Source organism: Struthio camelus, chromosome 26 (assembly GCF_040807025.1).
Source record: "Struthio camelus isolate bStrCam1 chromosome 26, bStrCam1.hap1, whole genome shotgun sequence".
In the NCBI taxonomy this organism is placed as follows: domain Eukaryota; kingdom Metazoa; phylum Chordata; class Aves; order Struthioniformes; family Struthionidae; genus Struthio; species Struthio camelus.
Window position 1 is genome coordinate 1,514,268 of NC_090967.1, and position 19,379 is coordinate 1,533,646.

General features: G+C 40.4%; 1 protein-coding gene across 5 annotated transcripts in view; it reads left to right on the forward strand.

The window, feature by feature from the left end:
• The first annotated feature begins 8,712 nt into the window (after window positions 1-8,712).
• The window catches only part of TMPRSS9 (transmembrane serine protease 9), a 34,436-nt gene continuing 23,769 nt past the window's right edge, over window positions 8,713-19,379 (forward strand). For 2 of the 5 annotated variants that reach the window (XM_068919628.1, XM_068919630.1), the window contains exon 1: window positions 8,765-8,876. The gene's annotated coding sequence lies outside the window, so the exon portion shown is untranslated. Of the gene's footprint in view, window positions 8,877-19,379 lie in introns of all 5 variants that reach the window. The other 3 variants (XM_068919627.1, XM_068919629.1, XM_068919626.1) reach the window with 3 other exon arrangements.

Sequence of the window (19,379 nt, forward strand, 5' to 3'; positions counted from 1 at the left end):
TAGAATTTTTTTTTTTGGTTCTGCTCTGACTGAAGTTGATCCAGTTAATGTTCAACAAAAATTTCAAAACAGTGGTTAGGTTTTAAGTTTGAAGAAAGAAACATAATGGTTCAGATCGTTCTGTTTTGGGTCAGACTCTCTTGACTCCATAGCTGGTATGGAAGGCTTTAAAAACACAAGAATGTCACAGATCTGACCACTGACTCTAACTTGTGAGCAAGCCTGTGTGGGGAGATAGCTTTCTCCTCCCTCTTCCCTTCTCCCAAACTGCTAGTTAATGGTTGTCTGCATGTGCTGGTGCAAACACCTATTTCCTATTCGTCTTCAGTTCATGCCTTGTCACTTGTCCTCTCTGGCAGACTTTTAATTCTCAAACTTTTGTAGACCCAACACAAGCTTTGGGAAAGCACAACTCTCTTCCTCATAATGCATTCTAGTGCTCTGTTTCATAGTGCACTCCCAGAGCTACCTACTAAGTCTATCAACACTGAAAAGAGTGCAATTGGCAATCATTGCAAATGGACTCTCCAATTGGAGAGAGAGCCCAGCCTGATGGCTCAATTGCATCACATTCATTACATGGGGGAGTTACATTTTAACACTTCAGATGAATCTTTTTGATCCTAGAAGTCAAACAGAGTAAGTATGAGCTCCATTACTTTCAGTTTGGCCACATATGAAAACAGGAACACTTTTAAAGGAAGTACAAATTCACAGGCCTGAATGTGGATGGTGAGCTAATTATTTTTAACTAGATTCCTTCAGTTTCTTCATCCAGTCCAATGCTGGAGGACCTGTGAACCTAGTAACAGCTTAGCAAAGTGCTGTTTGAACATTGCTAGTGCCATTTTAATAAAAGTGAATTAATGGAGCTTTGTACGTGCATCAGATGGGAGATTGTAGGCTAAAATTTAGAGCAGTATCAAGAGAGGGGAGTAAGATACATATTTGTTTAACGCTTGTATCTTGGGTACTTGATAGTAGCTACATTTAGGGAGATGATTTATTCTTGGGAGGAAGCCTAATCCATTGCAAGTGGAATTGTTTTAAATGGCTGATGTCATTGTGGAAGGACTTTGTAGTAATGTTCAAATAATAGTATATAGGCTAGTGTTATGACGACTGCAAACTCTAATGGTTAATTGTAGCGCTCAGGAATGAATACATCTAACTCTGCATATATATTCATGAGGAACAAAACCTTTAAACTCTTATTTTATACTGTATTGAGAAAAGTTTTGTTATAATCCAAAAGCAGCGGTATATTGTTTGCTATTTTAAATCCTGCAATGCAGTTTGGCCCCTTAATTAAAAAAAAAAAAAAAAAAAAAAGCGTCGAGCTAAGAGGGTTGCCAGCATAGGAAAACTGAGGAATTAAAGACTGTGGTCAAGTAATTCCTCCGGCACAGTAAGTGCTATTGTACTGCGTGTACTGAAACCGTGGAAATGAAGTGTGGATGAGACCTAAAGAACCAAGGAATTCAGTTGTCTCAAAGATATAGTCAGTCATCAATAGTTGTGTTTTGCTGTAGGTGTGAAGTATGCTGATAAAAATGAATCTCCTTCACAATTTTAAAAAATCTTGCATATCTCATATACCTTGTTAGCTAGTCAGTTAATCACATATGTTGTACATTTTAGTTTCACAGTTTTAATTCACTGAATTGCTGAATCTCAGACAGCTTTATGTGAGTAAGGTAATTTTCTCACTGCACATGTGCAGACTGTAGAACGTTCAGTATATGCTAGATGAATTGCAAAACTGACGTATGGTATCTACAAGGATAGATAAATCAGTCTAATTTTGTGATTTGTATTATGATATAAGTAAGATGCTGTTGTTTGCAAAGTGTAACAAAGAACTAAACTTTTCATGTTACTAATATCTTCCTGTGCTGACAGTAGCATAGGGGCCATTGCAAAGACCAAGAAAAAATGGTCCAATTAGTAAAAGCCAATTACTTTCCAAATAATAAAAGCCACTTCTGGTCAATAGTTCTATAGTTCCAAAACTGTATGTCTTAACTGTAATACTTGCCTCAGCTCTTCAATTCAGTCTGGGTGGTTTTTTTCTACCATGTATCTATATATCTCTTTGTGGTTTTGATATCAGCCGCTCCTTCTGGCTGAATTATAGCCTTGTAACTAATTGCAAACCATATCATAATATATATTCTTATATATGTAAAAGCATTGTAGTACATAGAATTTCCAGAGATCAAATGTAGCTTTGCTTCCTCCCTCCATGATGTAACACAGGAAAAACTCAATGTCAAACCTGAGGAAAAAGAATGTTAGGACAACAGGTGAGAACTACCCCAAGTGTTTCTGCAGAGTGAATTTTTTGTTTTCTGTGGAGTAATTAAGCCTATTTCAGGCATACATAGATATGGTGAAAGAAGAGAAACTTGAAAAATGACTTGATTGTGTGCTGGTCCAGCTGAAATTGCAGTGTTTTCTCTTGTTTTGGTTTTAGAGAACATTGCAATTTACTTTTCTTTAGCCTGCTTCCATTTATAAATGTAAATACTTTCTATAACTGTAAAATAAAGATTGTGCACTGAATTTTATTATTTTGAATCTATTTAGTTCATTTCATTCTTTGCAGTATGATGTTATAAGGTGTCTTTTCTGATTTAAAAAATAGCAACTGCCATGCTTACATCTTGAGTTGGATTCCACTCAAAATTCTTTAAACTTGTCTGTGGTGATTTCCAATTTCTATTCATATGCAAGACCAGATATCAGAAACATTGTTTCATATCCCTAGCGGTTCACACAAGTAGTCTCTGATCCCTTTTCTGATTCTACCATTGATGTGGTTATTGTGCTAATACAATTGTTTTTGATTAATTAATCAGTCACATATTGTACTGGTACAATATGGGAAAGAAGGTGGTTGCCAATAGGCCCTTCTTTAAAAAAGAATAAATCTCTACTGAATTAGAAGGAAAATCATGGATGCAGCTGAGAATGGAATGAATGAAAGCAGGTACCTTTCTCCTCCATAGTCTTGTGTCTGCTTTTTAGTACATCCTGCAATTCCCTTTTATGTAGGCATCTGAGAAGAGAAAAATTGAGAAATTTCTTGTCTTAAAAAAAAAAAAAGAAATTGAGAAATTGAGAAATTTCTTGTCTTAAAAAAAAAAAAAAAGTTGCAGCCAGACAAGCCTTTCTGTTCATGCTATTACTGGGGAATGAAGAGAAAGAGGGCTCAAAACCAGAAAAACCAGTTTTGTGTTAGATAAAGGAAAGTAAATATCATAGTAAAGGTTCAGTCTGGCCACAAAGCTCATCCTAAGGCTTTTCTGCATTAGTTGAAACAGTAATTAGCATTCTAAGTTTAGACATACATCTGTATAGTAGAACAGACATAGAATTAGCCTATTGAATGTGTTACTTAAATTACAGATAAGACCCTGAACTGCTGTTCTGAATTCTTACAGTACAGCTGGCCCATGGTTCTACCATCACTCCAGCACATGCATGAGCCATCGCTGTTGATTATCTTAATTACATTAAAAATATCTCATAATTATCTTAAGTATGCACTAAAGACTACTCTACATGACCATTTCTGCATTTGCAAGAACAGTTTCTGCTGACTATTTACAAGTATCTTATCTATGTACAATTTGCTCAGTTTTGCAGCAAGAACTGCTCAGGGCAGTCTCTGGAAGGAAGGGCCAGATTCTCCACTTAGGATGCTGATCACCACATTTAAGCGTAGGAATTTGCCTATGCACAGCAGATGCTGCCTGAAGGGAGTCTTCAGGGCAGTCTGAAATTCCCACCTGGAGAACTCTTGCACCAATTACTCAAATACTTTCTTGTGAAGATTTCAGTCAATCACCTACAGCTCAGTTCGTTGTCTCACACCAGTCTGTTATCTCATCTTTGCAAATAACTGGTGGGCAGTTACTGGACCACCCAGGGAATTAATTGCTTAAGTGCACTGGGCATACACACAAGGGCAGCCTTGATCCCCAACTGCACCACAGTGATTGATAACTAACAGATAGAGCTGAGTTTTGTACTTACAGCTCACTTAAGCTCCATAGCTCTTGCTGAAAATAATAACTTATCCAAAAGATGACTTGTGATTTTTTTGTTTTATTTTTGTGTTCCTGTTTTAGAAGGGGTAAAGATTGCATATTTAACATCTGAAACAACACATAACAAATAAGGGAGAGCTTTTTGCACACCATCATGAGCCATCGTGACCTCCAGCAATCATGGGCCCAGTTCTGTTTTTCAATAGGACATGGAATAAAATTACTTGAACAGAAAAACAGTGAAAATGAGCGAAAATACAAGGATCTGAAATGCTTCATTCTTGAAGCACAGCATAAGCTATAGTTTCATGGCTTTTTTTTCTTCTGGGAACAGTATTCCCGTAAAGGTTTTTCTGTTTAAGTATAGCTCTTCTATTTATGGTTTGTCAGTCTCCAGATTCTCCCTTCGCTGTCACCTCCAAAATAATCCCAAATTTGAAAAAGAAAATGAGCGATAGACTTGGCACTTCAGACTGCCTCTACCTATTGCTCTCAATTCAAGGATTTCTTGGGAAGAGATGTGGCTTTGGGAAGAGGCTTGGCTCCTAGTGGCTCCTAGGAATCATTCAGTTCCCAGTAAATGTTCCTGCTGCAGGTCCAAAACATTCCTCTGGCTCAGGGTTGAATTTTCCCAGATACTTGTAACGGAAAAATTTTTCACCATTGCCTCACCAGTTAATCACAGTGGAACAGACGCAGTAATCTACTGTTATATCTCCTTTTAGGTTGCTGCAGCAGGTCAGGGCAGCTGTAGCTAGTTATTGCACAATAAATTTCTATGCAGAATCTAGACACTGTTTTAAAAAACAAACAAAAATTTGGAGGGCAAATGACCTTCCGTTGTTCCTTCCCAAGCGTCCACCAACATGCTCTTAAGGTTTTCAGCCCTGACATGGTCAAGTATTTATGCATCCTCTGATAGTGCATAGCTATGTAGTCTAGGTAGTCATAGGTTCCATGTTTTCCCCTGCTTAGAGCCCTTTTCTGCCTTACCAACTGTCTGCTAGTTATCCTTCCCCGTTAGAGTATTTGGGCTTTCCAGTAGTGCACTGTGGAAATTCTAGTAGTATAGAAATTCTAATAGTTCTATAGGGAACTTCACAGTCTCCCTTGCTGAACTGCAGGAGGTTTCGTTCATCCTATCTACTGCACTCTATTACCTTACTATAGTCATGTTAGCCATAGGCAGTGGCTCTTCAAAGCTGGCAGGAAGATCTACAGTACCCACTAGAGTGATTAGGGTGATAGCCCTCCTTCAAGTGGGAGATTGGTCTAGATAGCACCAGAGAGCCATATTGAGATCATGTTTATTTTGTACTTTACTGAAGAGGGTGAAAGGGACACGTGCAATTCTGTGACCATTACAAAGCTGTACTTTTCACTCAAGTATCTGGTGATTGCCACAGGAATTGGATCAAATCAGACTCCTATCTGGTTTAGTCTATAAAAGTGCTCGCATTGCTTCCTTTCTAACAGTACTCACAGGACCCAAACTGAGTTTAAAACCTGACAGAAACAAAATGCAAACACAAAGTTCCCAATAAAAAGTCCACAATCTCATTGACATGGACAGCAAATAGGAGAGGCTGCAATAAGGATTTTTGTGTCTTGCAGGGAGTGAATAACAACTGAGCCAGGTAAGCCCTCAGTGGGTTTGTTAGGTTTTAACTTATCAGTCGCACCTCCAGCTTTCCGCATTATACTGAAAATAGCAGTGTCTCATCTATGCCGTGAACTGAACTCACTTGTGACTGTTTAACAATAGGAAACATTTGTAGTATAGGTAATGGCTGTTTCTCATGGCACTGTGTCTTCAGCAGCTGCCATGCACTGAAAACAATTCCGTCAAAGTTCAAAGGGCTCTGATTAATGAGACGTTAGCAAATCACTTAGCTTTCTTTAATATTGATCTGGAAAAAGAGGGACAATCCCTCAGGAACAGGTTGTTACAACTATCAATTTCTCTATATTTATAAAAATCACTAATGTAAAATCTGATTTTATACAAAAAAAAAATCATTTTTTTACTCAAACTTCCCAGTAGAATTTATGTTGGACATGCTGGGATCCTTTCTACTCCCTTCCTCTCGCCAGCGCAACTTGAGGAGTAATTTAATATCATGACATAGAGACTGCAGAAACAGAGCAGAACATATGTAATCATAAACCTTGCTCAGAGCCCTCTTGCTGAGAGTCGGATGCTGAATACTCTTATTCAGAAGAGACTCTAAAACCTTAGTGATGTGATTTGAATAAATCTCCATTTATGTTGAGAGCCAAAAACCATGAGAAATGACAGCTTTTTTCATAAACAATTAGAAATATGATTCATTGCTGTAGCTGTCTTTTCTATGATGTGATTAGCTACTCTAATGCTTTAATACCTACCTTCAAGTAAGAGTCTTTTCTATTTCTTCTCTTATTCCTATGCCCTCTTATTTTTGGATAGGTTTATCTTTCTGAAATCAATTTGTGGAAACTGTGCTTTTGCTCTTCCTTCTGGTCTAAGAACTGTCTCTTACCAGTGCAGAAAAAGAAAATGAGGAGGAAAGGCTGCACTGAAAATGTGGCTTGAGGGTGGTGCTGCAGTATGTATATCTGTCTTCAATGCATCAGAACAGGGTCTGATGTTAAAATAATTCATTTCTGATCAGTTGGCATAAACTGTTATTTTCTGTCCCTGTTCAGTTCTCAGTTGTTGAATCTAAAGCAGGAGAACTAGAACACACAACCTTTGAACATAAGCTCCAGTTTTCCTATGTCCTCAGTAAAAATTATTTCCCAAGAGAGAGAATTACAGGAATCGTCTTTTAAATCCTTTAATTTAAAGCCCTTCTTGCTATGAGTTTTGCACCTAGAAATTTTCTTTGCCATTGAAATAGTTGTGTACCCTGTGAAAAGCTTTTTCCAGCAATGCAACCATGTAATAGCAAACCAGGTAAATGCTGTTAAAGGTGTGTAAATCCTTCTGATATGTCACTGTTTTTCTGACTATTCTGATGAATTTCAAATATTACATTAGCTGAGTTCAGTGCTTATTTGAGCTGTGCACTGTAACAGCTTATGCAGCAAACCTACAGAGTAAGCCCCACTGCCTCTCAGCTTCTTCCTATCTGTAGTGGTGATTTTGAGTCCTCTGTCTTTTTCTATCCTGTGAGATTGGTTTGGTTTCCAGTGACCACATTCAAATTGTTTGTCTTATCTTTGAGTTTGATCCTTCCACTTCTTCATTAGGAGTGCAGAGACAGACAGTGATGCTCCTCATTTCTCATCTAAAGGGGAATTATTGGAAAAATAGGCTTTATTGTTTTCTTCTGTTACAGCAGCCATATCTCCCCTTATTACTTTGGAGGTTTGGTCAAGCACTTTTGTCTTCTGCAATCCCACATAGGCATGTGCAGGATTTCCTTTATCTGCCAAACTTTTAGGTCGCCATCAGTCTCACTGATCAACTCTGTTTCACAGCGATGTACTCCATGGTACACACAATCTGCTGGTAAGGACAGGACCTCCTTGTGACAGGAAGCATTCAATGGCTTACTTAAGGCCTAATGTATTTAGATTCAGAAATCATTACATTTTCCTGGTTAGTTGAACCTGAAGGAGGAAGTTTAACTAGCCAAGTAGTCTTCATTATTCACCTCTTCCCAGAGAGCACCACAGTGTCCAGGAGGAAATCTAAAATAGGTTTTCCTTCCAACCAGCAAGTAGGGCTAGTTTTTGCTTCCTTTTCTCTGTATGATCACTATATAATTTTAAAAACTTGTCACTAAATTTCACTCTTTCCTCATCCTAAATTCATCTTCTATTCTCTTCTTGCTTTCCTTGTTAAACATGCTAACTGCTAAAATTTGCCATGAGTGTTGAATGTTGAATGGTTAGAGCGCGTAGTGTTAGAAGTGGCAATTATGTGAGAGTTGACTGTTGAAGTGTTAAGCTGCAGATGAAAATTCAGGTTAAAACAAAAACAGTTATCAAATTTTCATGTGGTTTCATCTTTTCAAGAGGCCTTGGCAGAAGCATCATTTTTAGGCTCAAGTATTAGCTTAAATGCAAAGAAATCCGTGTCCACTTTTGGCCTCTGCTATAGCCTTTGCGTGTGATGCGAGACAAGCCTTGCCTGTTCCTGTACAGCAGTTAAGATATTTTCCTGGCACAGAGATTTTTATGAGGATAAATAGTGTACAGGCTATAAAGGGCATGGATGTCTGACTGAAGAAATGAGTGCTTTTGTAAAAGGGCTGTCCATCATTTTATGTGTGCATAGGATGATATTTGAGTATTAGTTAACCAATGACCCACATGGTTTTACCGGCCTAACAAAGTTCTGGTGACAGGGGTGAATTCAGTTCTGCTGGTATGAATTGTTAGCACTGAATATCTCCTTCAGGCAGAAAACTTGTTTTATATGATCCTAGTGAAACGCTGCTGAAGTGAATGGAGTTGTACAGCAAACTGCAGAAACCTTTCTATAGGCTGGAGAGAAACTAGAACTCAAATTTGAAATTAGAACTAGAACTAGACATTTTGGCTTGAGTTTCCAACACAGGCAGCTAGAAAAAAAATGGTGCTTAAAAATAGAGTCCAGTGAAGAAAAAAAACCCAGCTTTTCAGGACGAGTGCTCTCTACTTCTCAGCCTGTGCCTTTAAGCTCTGTATGCAAACTCCTTGTGTGCCTCCCACTCTCCCCTCCAACATCTCCCTCAGGTAGTGTAGCTGGGCAATCACTGAGTGAAGAAGTGTGCTTATGGGAGGTACTAGACCTGGGAAAAAAGAATTTTCTAGGGAAAAACACCTAGTGAAAAAGGAAAAACAAAATAGGTGAGTTACTGCTATTTCTTAAAAGTTTTTCTCATTTCCTTAAAGGTATCGGCTTGCTTTGCTAGGATGGGAAGGGACATTCTGCACCTTCTCAAATAACTGCTCCCATCTCTGGGTGTTTCTTACCCCTGTGGTTTCAAGCCTGCATAGACTATACAATGTAAATTTACAATGAAGTAAATTTGTGCATGGTACTCAAAGTGATCCTGCAGGTCACCTGCTTAATGGGATGGCTGGCTGGAAGGGCTTGTGCACGCCCTTCTTGCCCCTTTTACTACACATTTAGCCAGGGCTTGATCTCTGTACTGTGAGATTTTCAGATTGAATTGGGAATTTGAAACAGCTCCTCCCAGCTGAATTTTCCCACATGCTTGGGGCAGGACCTCCTGCTTTACTGGCTCCGTAGTTTGTTGCTAAAGAGAAATGCCTAACCTTTTATTTAAAATAATAGGTGTAAATAATTGTAATGCTTCCTTCTTAGTCACTTAAGGCTAAATTATTTTCATTACTACATGATCCTTGAGTGTTTTTTAGTGCTTTTTTTATTCCATTTGGCTCTAAAATGATACTGCTGACATTGGGAGCACTCCCCACAGTGATGCTAGAGGAGGTTTGGGCTGCTATTCAAACCAAAGGTACCGACACTGTCTACAGAAATATCTTCATCATTGAATTTCCGTGGACGTTTGAAACGTTTTTTGCCAGTTGTTCCCTGCAGATTATATTTCTGTAGGGCTTTTCATCTTTTAGTGGTTAACCAGCATGTTAACGAGCATGTCTTCAGGTATACCGAACTGTGTGATCTAATGGGTGAGCCTTGATTTCCGCAGCAAATTGTCTCTGGACCCTTCTCTCTGAAAACATTGGCTGGGGAACGGTTTCTTGGTTTCCTTAATGTTCTGGAAATCAAAAACAGAGAATGGTTTACATTATTTAAAAGCTGTAGCGGACACCCTGTAAAGAAAGTTCAGGGTGCTTCATGGGAGGTAAAAGTTCAGCTTTAGCAATAACGCAGACCGAAAAAATAGAATAAGCAAAATTATTGCTATATGAAATGTGCTCGTGAGACATTCAGAGCTTCTGAGCAGTTTTGACCTTGGCATGGAACAAATCCAGTAAAAACCTCCAAGGTATTGGAATGGTATCATGATTTGATATAATGTAAACACTTCTGCAGATGGATTATGCTTCACCTATTGTCCTGTGGGTGAAGGAAAGGAGTGCTTTAGTATGGCTTTGCAGCCACTTGTCTTCCATCTGTGAGGCTGCCTTGCAGAGGATGTAGATGTATCCTCCTGTATCCTACTTAAGGGAGGTCCCTGTGGGTGAAGCTGCCAAGCCAGACAGCAGAGGACAGTTTTGGATTTCAGTGGTCTGTGGGTGCCAACATCCCACAGAGACTGTGCTTTGGTACAATCTCATCAGGCAGGAATAGCTGGATGAAGCTGTACTTGATCACACAGCCTCAGCAGACACTTCTCCCAAAGACACAACTGAAGATCTATTCTTGTAGAAGTCTGGGTTGTGCTAATTTTAGAGTTTACACCTTTAATTTAAGAGGTTATGCCAGCCCTATAGTGTCAGGGCTTTGTTCCAAACACTATTTTCAATTTATCAGATGGTATTATCCCACATCAATATGTCTGAAGTTCCATTGTGCAGCCAATGACAAAAGTCCCATAAACTCAGATGCTGCGAGTTCCCTGCTTGAATGACAATCTTTCATCACTGGGCAGTTTGTCAGCATGAGCTCTTCCTTTGGGGGAACATATGTTGCAGATAACTCGTTTCAGGATAGCGGACGGTTTTTGTGCCCTTGAACTTTGATGCTTACCTGTCAAACTGTAATAATGGCTGAAGCTAGGTAAAGAAAAATAAAATTTAAACATTGCTTCTAATGCATGTAGGTTTGTAAGAAAGAATAAAATATGATTATCTGCAAAATGAAGACACTTACTTTAGCCTCTTGTCCCGTATAGTTCACGACACAGTAGTCAAGGGAGGAGGACGGCTGTGACTACAGGAAATACCATGATTTAAGAATGTCAGCTTTTTTTTGGATATTCATGAACTGAAAAGTATCAAATTATATAGTGCTCCTATTGTGAAAAGGAACTAGAAAAAAAGATACTTCCTTGCTTACCAGATACTCCCCATGTGTATTCAGTATTTACTATCTGTACAGGGTGATCAAGCCAGTACAGTCAGGGGAGAGGAAGGCAGTCTTTATTTTAGTCTCTAATCCGTAGCAGAATGTTTAAAAAGTAATTGCAGGCACAAATCTGCCTTGTAGTTTGTAACCAAAGGTAGAGTTCAAGAGCTGAGTGTTTCAAAGGTGGAAGTGATGTTAGAGCTTTTGTTACTGGCGATAATATGAGCGCCGGGGAGCTCAGCCTGTCTGTCATGTTCCAGCTGAGACTGCAGAGCTGGCAGGCAGGGAAAGGATCTTCTTACTTGTAAATTGAGAGATATTTGAAGTCCAAGAAGGACAATAAACAAGGCCTGTACGGTGTCACTGGACTTCCTGAGGGATAGTACTACAGCTGAACCAGATGCACCTTGAAGAGGAGTGCTGCAATTGAGCAGGTGTTAGGGAATCACTAATAAAGCTACTTTTTCTAAAGATCAGGGACTGGTAACACCCAGAGCAGGTTTATTAACTTGAAGACTGCTTGCAGTACTGATGCAGGCAGTGCCTGGAGTTCTTTGCTCCTGTAGGCAGCAGATAAGAGGTGTCCTCAGTCCAGGGTTCACGGCCTGTTGTTTGATTGTTTCATTCTAGTTGGAAGTAGGGTATACCCTTTCGAATACAGCACCGCCCCATTAAATGTTAATCCATAGCTAGGAGGGAGTTATAGAGAGTTTTGGATGTCCCAATTGCAAAAGCTGGAAATAAATTAAAGAAAAAGGATTAAAGAAATAAGGTATCAGCTGGTTAAAAGAACCACCTGGATGGCAGAAGATGCTAACGGTTCATGAAACAAAAAGGCCACATCAGCCAAAGATGGCTTAACTCTCTATCTGCTGGTCTGCTACATGTGGAAGTTTTGTCTTTGCTCATTAAGGTAATATCTATACCAGCTAGAGTGATGCTGAGCAGCTCTATCATTTCTTTATTCCTCCTACCATCTGGCTGCTATTTCTATGTGTACTTGGTTTCACGGCATATCATTATCTCATTAGCAGATTTCAGAGAAACCGTAAGTGTTCACCAGGAAGCAAAAGTTTTATTCCAGCACCCTTTCCCTCCTGTGGAGCTCCACTCCCCTACTGCCACCCTAGGATTCCCTCCAGCCATGATGGAATGGCTAATGGAAACTGGCATGTGGTCGTTATCCTCTCCAGACTGACGTGTCCTTGCACTGTATGGCCATCCAACACAGATAACTCTGGCTATTAATCCACCATCCTAGGAAAATATTCTACCTTCTATTAGTAACTGCTGCTACAGGCCACTGATCCCCATTCGTGCACAATGAAAATCCTGACTATAGGGAGAAAATCACAAGGCTTGGCCTCGCTTGAACAGAGACATTTGGGTTTCACTATTTTGTCCACCTCATTCTGACAGCAGACCTGTTTGCTTACCCATGTCTGTTTATCTCCTCTGGTCCTGCTTCTGCTTTCACCTTCCACAAGTGACTATCTTCTTTCTGCTGCCCATGCTTGTGGTTTGCTGGCACAGATATGACCTATTGTTCTGCCATCTGAATGATGGGCTCACTGAGGGGGCATGTCAGAGACTAATTTTTCATTTTGCGTTTTCTCCTTCGGGAGAAAGGTGATTCTGCTTCTGCTGTATTCCTCCTTTGAAGCACCACAAATCTTATCTCAGCCATCGAATTTCTAGTCTTTCACTCATCTTTGACCAAATGCTCAGTTATTTCCTGAGGTTACAGGTGGATCTGCTGCTGAGCTTGTTGTCTGCCTTGAGCAAGTAACATATTTTTCATACCAACACTATCATTTCTCAAAGGCCCTGTCTGGGTGAGAACTTACAGGTATGACATTAGAGCATATGACTGTTTTGCAACCCTCATGTCTGAAGACTCAGTAGACAAAGCAGTTAGTATTGCTATGCTAAGAGTCAGACTACTCTGTAATAGCACGCACTTAATATAAGATAAAGGAAGTAGGTTTTATTAACACTAGATTCTTCAAGCATTTGCAGCATATTGATTGCTCTTACTCCATACTTACACTTGTTGGGGAAACATTGGGGAACACGTGTTGGGGAAAAACAAAAAAACAAAAAAAACAAAAAGCTAGAATATAGAAATACAGCATAAAGCCTCCATGACAGCCTAGACTCTGCCATCTGGGGACATCAGGGTTTTCTGGGGTTTGCTATCTGTTGCAGACTAAATTAAGTTGACTTTTGAATCCACATTTGCCCTATTTCTTTCCTGTGACTTCTCCTCATTTCATCACAACAGATCTGAGGTGATACTTTACTCATGTCCTTATTGTGAAGGGCAGGTACTAAAAGGGTGCTCTCTGGTAGACAGGGAACAGAGATATTCGAAGTAAAAGACAAGCTGAAGAAGAGCAAAAGCCAAAGCAATACAAGATATGGGAGCGAGCATTCCTATTCTGAAGGAGGAGCGACTAAGAGCAAAGAATGATGGAGAGGACCAAGAAGGCTGGAGGAAAGACATCAGGGAGTGGAAACATGGAGGGAAGGACACCAGAGAGGCAAAGGAAGGGAAATACTAAGCAGTGAAAGACAAGACTTGAGAGGGGATGTGGATGTAAGTGAGGAAAAAGCAGGCCCCTTCAGCAACTAGCTGGGAACACTGCTGGGAGAGCACTGCTGCTTTTCCACCTCAGGTGCTGTCACATTTTGCAAGATCCCAGTTTCCCTCTAAAAGCTGAATAAAACAGGAACTGTCATAATTTGTGCTGAACAGTTAGGTGTTCTGGGACAATTTTACAACTTTGTGTGGGGCTCATTGCACAAAATGGAGACCCTTGTCACAAGGAGTCTGCAATCTTTGTCTGGTGCATTGACAAAGAGCGAAGATCTCCCTCCTGTGGCGCCTCCTTGTCCCCTCCTTGCTCCTATACATAGCGTGCCCTCAATCCTCTGTACAAGTGCACATGTGCCTGCACACACACACACACACACACACACACACACACACAAAAATCAGTCCTACTTCCTTGTCCTCCTTCATCAGAAGAGATGGTGTTAATGACAGTTTGGCTTATTAGCAGAAATATTTGAGATGAATGGGCATTTTTACCATTATCCTTTGTATTTTAAAAATTACCTATCTGAAGCAGTTGAGGAGCAAAATATATCTCCCTAGGAAATCCTATGGAATGACTCACTGCTCCCTTGGAGCAAAATCTAGATTCCCACAGCAAAAATAAGTCTTAAGTAAGTTTCCAAGAAGCAGAAGAACAGAGGTGGTGGCCCTCTCTCAGGAATCACAGAAGATGTTCAGGGACAGTCAGAGATGTTTATTTTCATCAGGCAGTTCTTGTTGAGTTTCTCTTACATACATTCTATGCTAAGGAAAGGCTTTTAAATTGTCCAGTGAGAAGAAACTACACTAATACAGGACTAGAAGGACTCTCTTACATCACTGAGTTTTTTTCCCCTTGCCATCAGAGGCATCATATTTCATAACTACTCACAATTTCTACACTGATGAACTCCATAAAATGTGCCTTTTCTTCTCAAGGTTCCTACTGGAAAATTATACTTCTCTGATTGCCAAAACTCTTCTGATTTCTGCCCCTGCCAACAAAATTTACTTTTTGTTCTTTTTTTTTAAGCAATGTTTTTCAACACATATATATAGCTCCTTGCTTCTCATCTCCATTATGTATTTATAGACGGTCATCCTGTGAGACTAAAAAATGTCCAGGCTCTAGTTTGCTCTTGTAAGATCAGCTTTCCATTTATCATGTCATCCTAGCTATCTTTTTATCTATTCTGGCTTAAATTATTGATATGGAATATAGGTGACTAGAATTGAATATAGTGTAAGAGCCCATCTCACATTTATACATTAACGCTTTCCTATCCATACTAGAAATACCATATTTGCTAAATTTTATGGTGTCTTTTTCACAGAGACAGCGCACTGATGTCTCAAAATCATTTTCTAAGTATCACTCATTCAAAAAAAGCAGCTCAAAAAACTACCAGGTCTGTTTACTCTACAAAAAGCATGAGTCAGGCCTTGAAAAAAAAAAAGGATGATACTATCTAAAAAAAAAAAACCCCAACCTGTTCAGATGTCAGAAAAGCAATATGCCATAATTCCTTCTCTCTGACCCACTGGAATAGGAGAATGTACCATTTAATTCCATATATTCTTGCACATTCCCATTGCATGGTGAATGAGGTTCTCAGTAGAGCTGCTTTTCCAATGATCTTACATGCCAGGAAATGGGGGCAGTGAGGGGGAGGGTGAGTCAGGGATGAGCAGGGTCTTAAGTGCCACAAGAAAATAAAGTCACTGCACCTCATAAAAGGAGTTAATAGATCTGACTAGTCACCTTGTATAGAATATCCTGAAGGAGAGGAGGTACCTCTTTGCATCTCAGTGGCTGAAGCAACTGGACTTCCCAGGGAATAACTAAGTTAATTTGCTCCTTACTTCTGCAGTTAATGATGTCTTTCGTCATGTACTGAATCAGCCCACTTTGAGATATGGTATTAGCTATTGCAGTGCCACAGGCCACAATGCTTCTCTCCCCATAAACTTCCTAAAGCATCAAAAAAATGACTGATGAAATCACATAAAGATTCGGGACATAGTTACTGGAATGATTATTACAAAAATCAGAGAAACACGGAATTGATGGGGATCCATCACAAAACAGAAACATTGTCTTTTTTACAGTATGATCATTTTAAACTAAAGAGGTTTGAAAATTTCTTGAGACTCACCATGAGAACTGTTGATGCCTACTGCTGCTCTTCTCTGATTTCCAATTCAGCAGTAGCTTCCCCTGAAAATGCTCAGGAAATATAATGAGTTTTCAGTATAAGTTTTTGGGCAGAAATCCTTTCAGTCAAAGGAAGAAAAATCAAAAGATTGAGTCTTCTATTAAACATCCAATAGAACCTATGGCCAGCGCTGGGGTTTTCTTTATCATTACAATGGATGTAAGAGTAACAGTAAGTGCATGGAAGGGCTATAGTTTTTTTCTACCATTTCAGCCTGCCCTTGTCCTTCAGATAGTCTCCAGTGTATCAGCTTCTTCACACAGCTCAGTGTGGCTACTAATTTCTTGTGAGGGTCACAAATCAAAACAATCCAAGTCAAGAAAATACGCAGACCAAGTATAGTACTAGACAAGTCTGGGTAGCTGTCACAAAACCATGCAGTAGTTTTGGTAGTCTTTTTCTGAGTTTTTGTATATGCTAGTGAGTTTTACTGCCAGAATTTCCTCAAATACAGTTAATTTGGCAAAGCTTGGTCACATTTGGTTGTATTGCCAGGATCTACAACGCAGCAAGCTGTTGCAGTCAAAATCACATGGGTTTGTGGGTGGCGTCCAACAGCCTGTGCGCTACTACCCAATACTTGGTAAGAAGCTTTCGTGGTATATCATGAGGTTACTGTTAAGGGCGCATTGGAATGTCTTTGTCTTCCTAAGTAGTGTGGGAGTTTAAGATCAAATTCCGGAAAACCTCAACATTCTCATTATTTGCCTTTTTTGGGGTCATTTTTTTTCCCAGCTCACTACAACAGGCAGCAATAGCATGCAGTGGGGTTACTGTCCCTTTCAGATCAGGACAAGCAGTTCTCAATGTCTTTGGTAAATATGAGGTCCTAGGATCCTGGGAGTGCTGGTGGACAACAAGTTAAACATGAGCCAGCAGTGTGCCCTTGTGGCCAAGAAGGCCAATGGTCTCCTGGGGTGCATGAGGCAGAGTGTTGCCAGCAGGTGGAGGGAGGTGATCCTGCCCCTCTCCTCAGCCCTGGGGAGGCCTCCCCTGGAGTACTGTGTCCAGTTCTGGGCTCCCCAGTGCAAGAGAGACATGGCACTCCTGGAGAGAGTCCAGCGGAGGGCTACCAAGATGATTAGAGGGCTGGAGCACCTCTCCTAGGAAGAAAGACTGCGCGAGCTGGGCCTGTTCAGCCTGGAGAAGAGAAGATTGAGAGGCGATCTCATCAACGTGTACAAGTATCTGAAGGGGGAGTGTCAAGAGGATGAGGCCAGTCTCTTCTCCGTGATGCCCAGCAACAGGACAAGAGGCAATGGGCAGAAACTGAACCACAGGAAGTTCCACCTGAACCTGAGAAAAAACTTCTTCACTGTGAGGGTGACAGAGCATTGGAACAGGCTGCCCGGAGAGGTAGTGGAGTCTCTTTCGCTGGAGATATTCAAAACCTGTCTGGATGTGATCCTGGGCAATCTGCTCTAGAGGACCCTGCTTGAACGGGGAGGTTGGACTAGATGCTCTCCAGAGGTCCCTTCCAACCTAAACGATTCTGTGATTCTGTGATCCTAGGAAACTTGCAGTTGGATGAGAGATGGGACTTGCAGCCTGATCACTCTCTCCCATCAAGGCTGTTTCTCAGTCTTTGTGCTCAAGAAGGCATCTCCATGCTTATGCAAGGATTAATGGATCCTTTAGGAAATTGTTGCCCGATCTGGAAAAAGTCATCTGAAGAAATATGATGAAATGATCTAATGATCTGAAAGTAAGGACATTGCTTTTGGCATTATTGGGTTAAGATGACAGACATAATTCTTAGGGATCTCACTAATGCTTCACATTCCTGTTTCATTAAGTTATAATTTAGCCTTCTGGGCAGAGCATTGGATAGCTGTGAAATAGCATATGGAGGAATCACATGCCAAGGTGAACAAATATTTCTATTATCATTTCCCCGTGTCATGTAAACATGGGTAATGCTGCTATTTCTAAGTTACTGCTTTAGGTGTTGTTTAGTTGACCGGCTTTGGGGATGGCATCTTCACCTGAGCAGCTTCTTGGGCTCTGGATTTACTCAACAGACATGTTATTTCTGTAAATGCAGTCTCAGTCTCATCCTTGAATTTTAGGCTGTAATTTAGCCCACTTTAAAGCAGAGGACCACATTTGGTCTCATTGACTGCACTCTAAATTCCACTTACTGGATCTCTGCCACAGATAAAGGGACTGAGGGGGAGGGATTAACTCAGGTGCTGGCACCCTGGAGTCAAGTAACCGTGGCACCCTGGAGAGTCATTGTTGCTGAGTTAATTAGCCCATCTGAAACGCTATCAGAGAAACCATGGGGAAGAAAGCAGCCGTTGTCTGGGCCTGTTGTCCTCCATCATCTGCCAGTGCTCTCTTACCTCTATTAGACATTGTTTGATGACCAGCTTCCAGCCTCAAATGAGACACAACATAGCCTTGGACTTCTGGTAATTCACAGTGCCCATGAACCAGTCTAAGATGGCATGGAGGAAGGAAGGGCTGAATGGACTGTAAATTTCTTTTCATTTTCATTTCACCAGTAATTCTTTTTCAACCCATATCACTTGCTCAAAAGAAAGTAGGCTTTCTTTATGCTAAAAGGCAGAGCAAGAAGACAAGCATTAACTGTCTTGGGAAGCAGAAGGCTTCTAAATATTCTATTTTTCCAGTTAAAAAATAGTGTAATCAATACTATGAACTTCTTACTAGGGTCCCAAGTATCCTTTACCATAGTATAACTTTTTAAATGCAGCCAAGAGTAGTTCAATCTAATCTAACTTGTGTTGTTTAAATTAACAGCCAGTCACAGCCAATTTTGCCTGTGACGTCAATTTTTTCTCAGGCACTATTGTCCTTGCTGTTAAGTCCATTGGTAGCAATGCCACTGAATATTGCCTGTTGCACTGGTCAGCATATCTGGATTAGATTTTTGAACTTCTACGTTTAGCATCTGAATACCACGATAGAGCCAGCGACTCCAAAACCTATTGAAAGAACAGAGAATGGATTGCTCGCTTGCATGCATTTAGGTCACAGGAGGCACTGGAAAAATGTTTCTTACCTGTCTACTCTTAGCAAGAGCTGAATTGTCAAATGGCGATATTGTTAACAAAGCACGGAGGCCCAAAATGCTTATCTCAGTTACAGCTGAAAAAGAATATTTGGAGGTCTGTTAGAAAAAAAGAGGCATCTTGGATAGACTGTCCTTTCCTCCCCCACTTTATCTCCTCCCTCACAAAGAAGTGACCTTTTAAAATCTCTTATCTAAAAGCTTCAGTTTAAAGAGCCGCTGAGGCCTCTTGGAAAACACTGAAAAGCTCTTCAGCAACAGTTCTGCTACTCCCAGTGTCCTGGGTTCCTTTCTTCCCTCTTTCTCTTTCGTTGCTTGATAAATTTGCATTAGAAAAGGCTGTTCCTTAGCAGCTTCCCTGTTTACTGAAGTCACAGTTTGATGCTTCAGCAAATAGCTGTTTTTGCAGTGTTTGGGTTAGAGCCACCCATAACATCTTCTGGTGAAGTGACTGGTGTAGAAGTGACTAAATGAGATTTCTCTTGGCAGGCCAGATTTT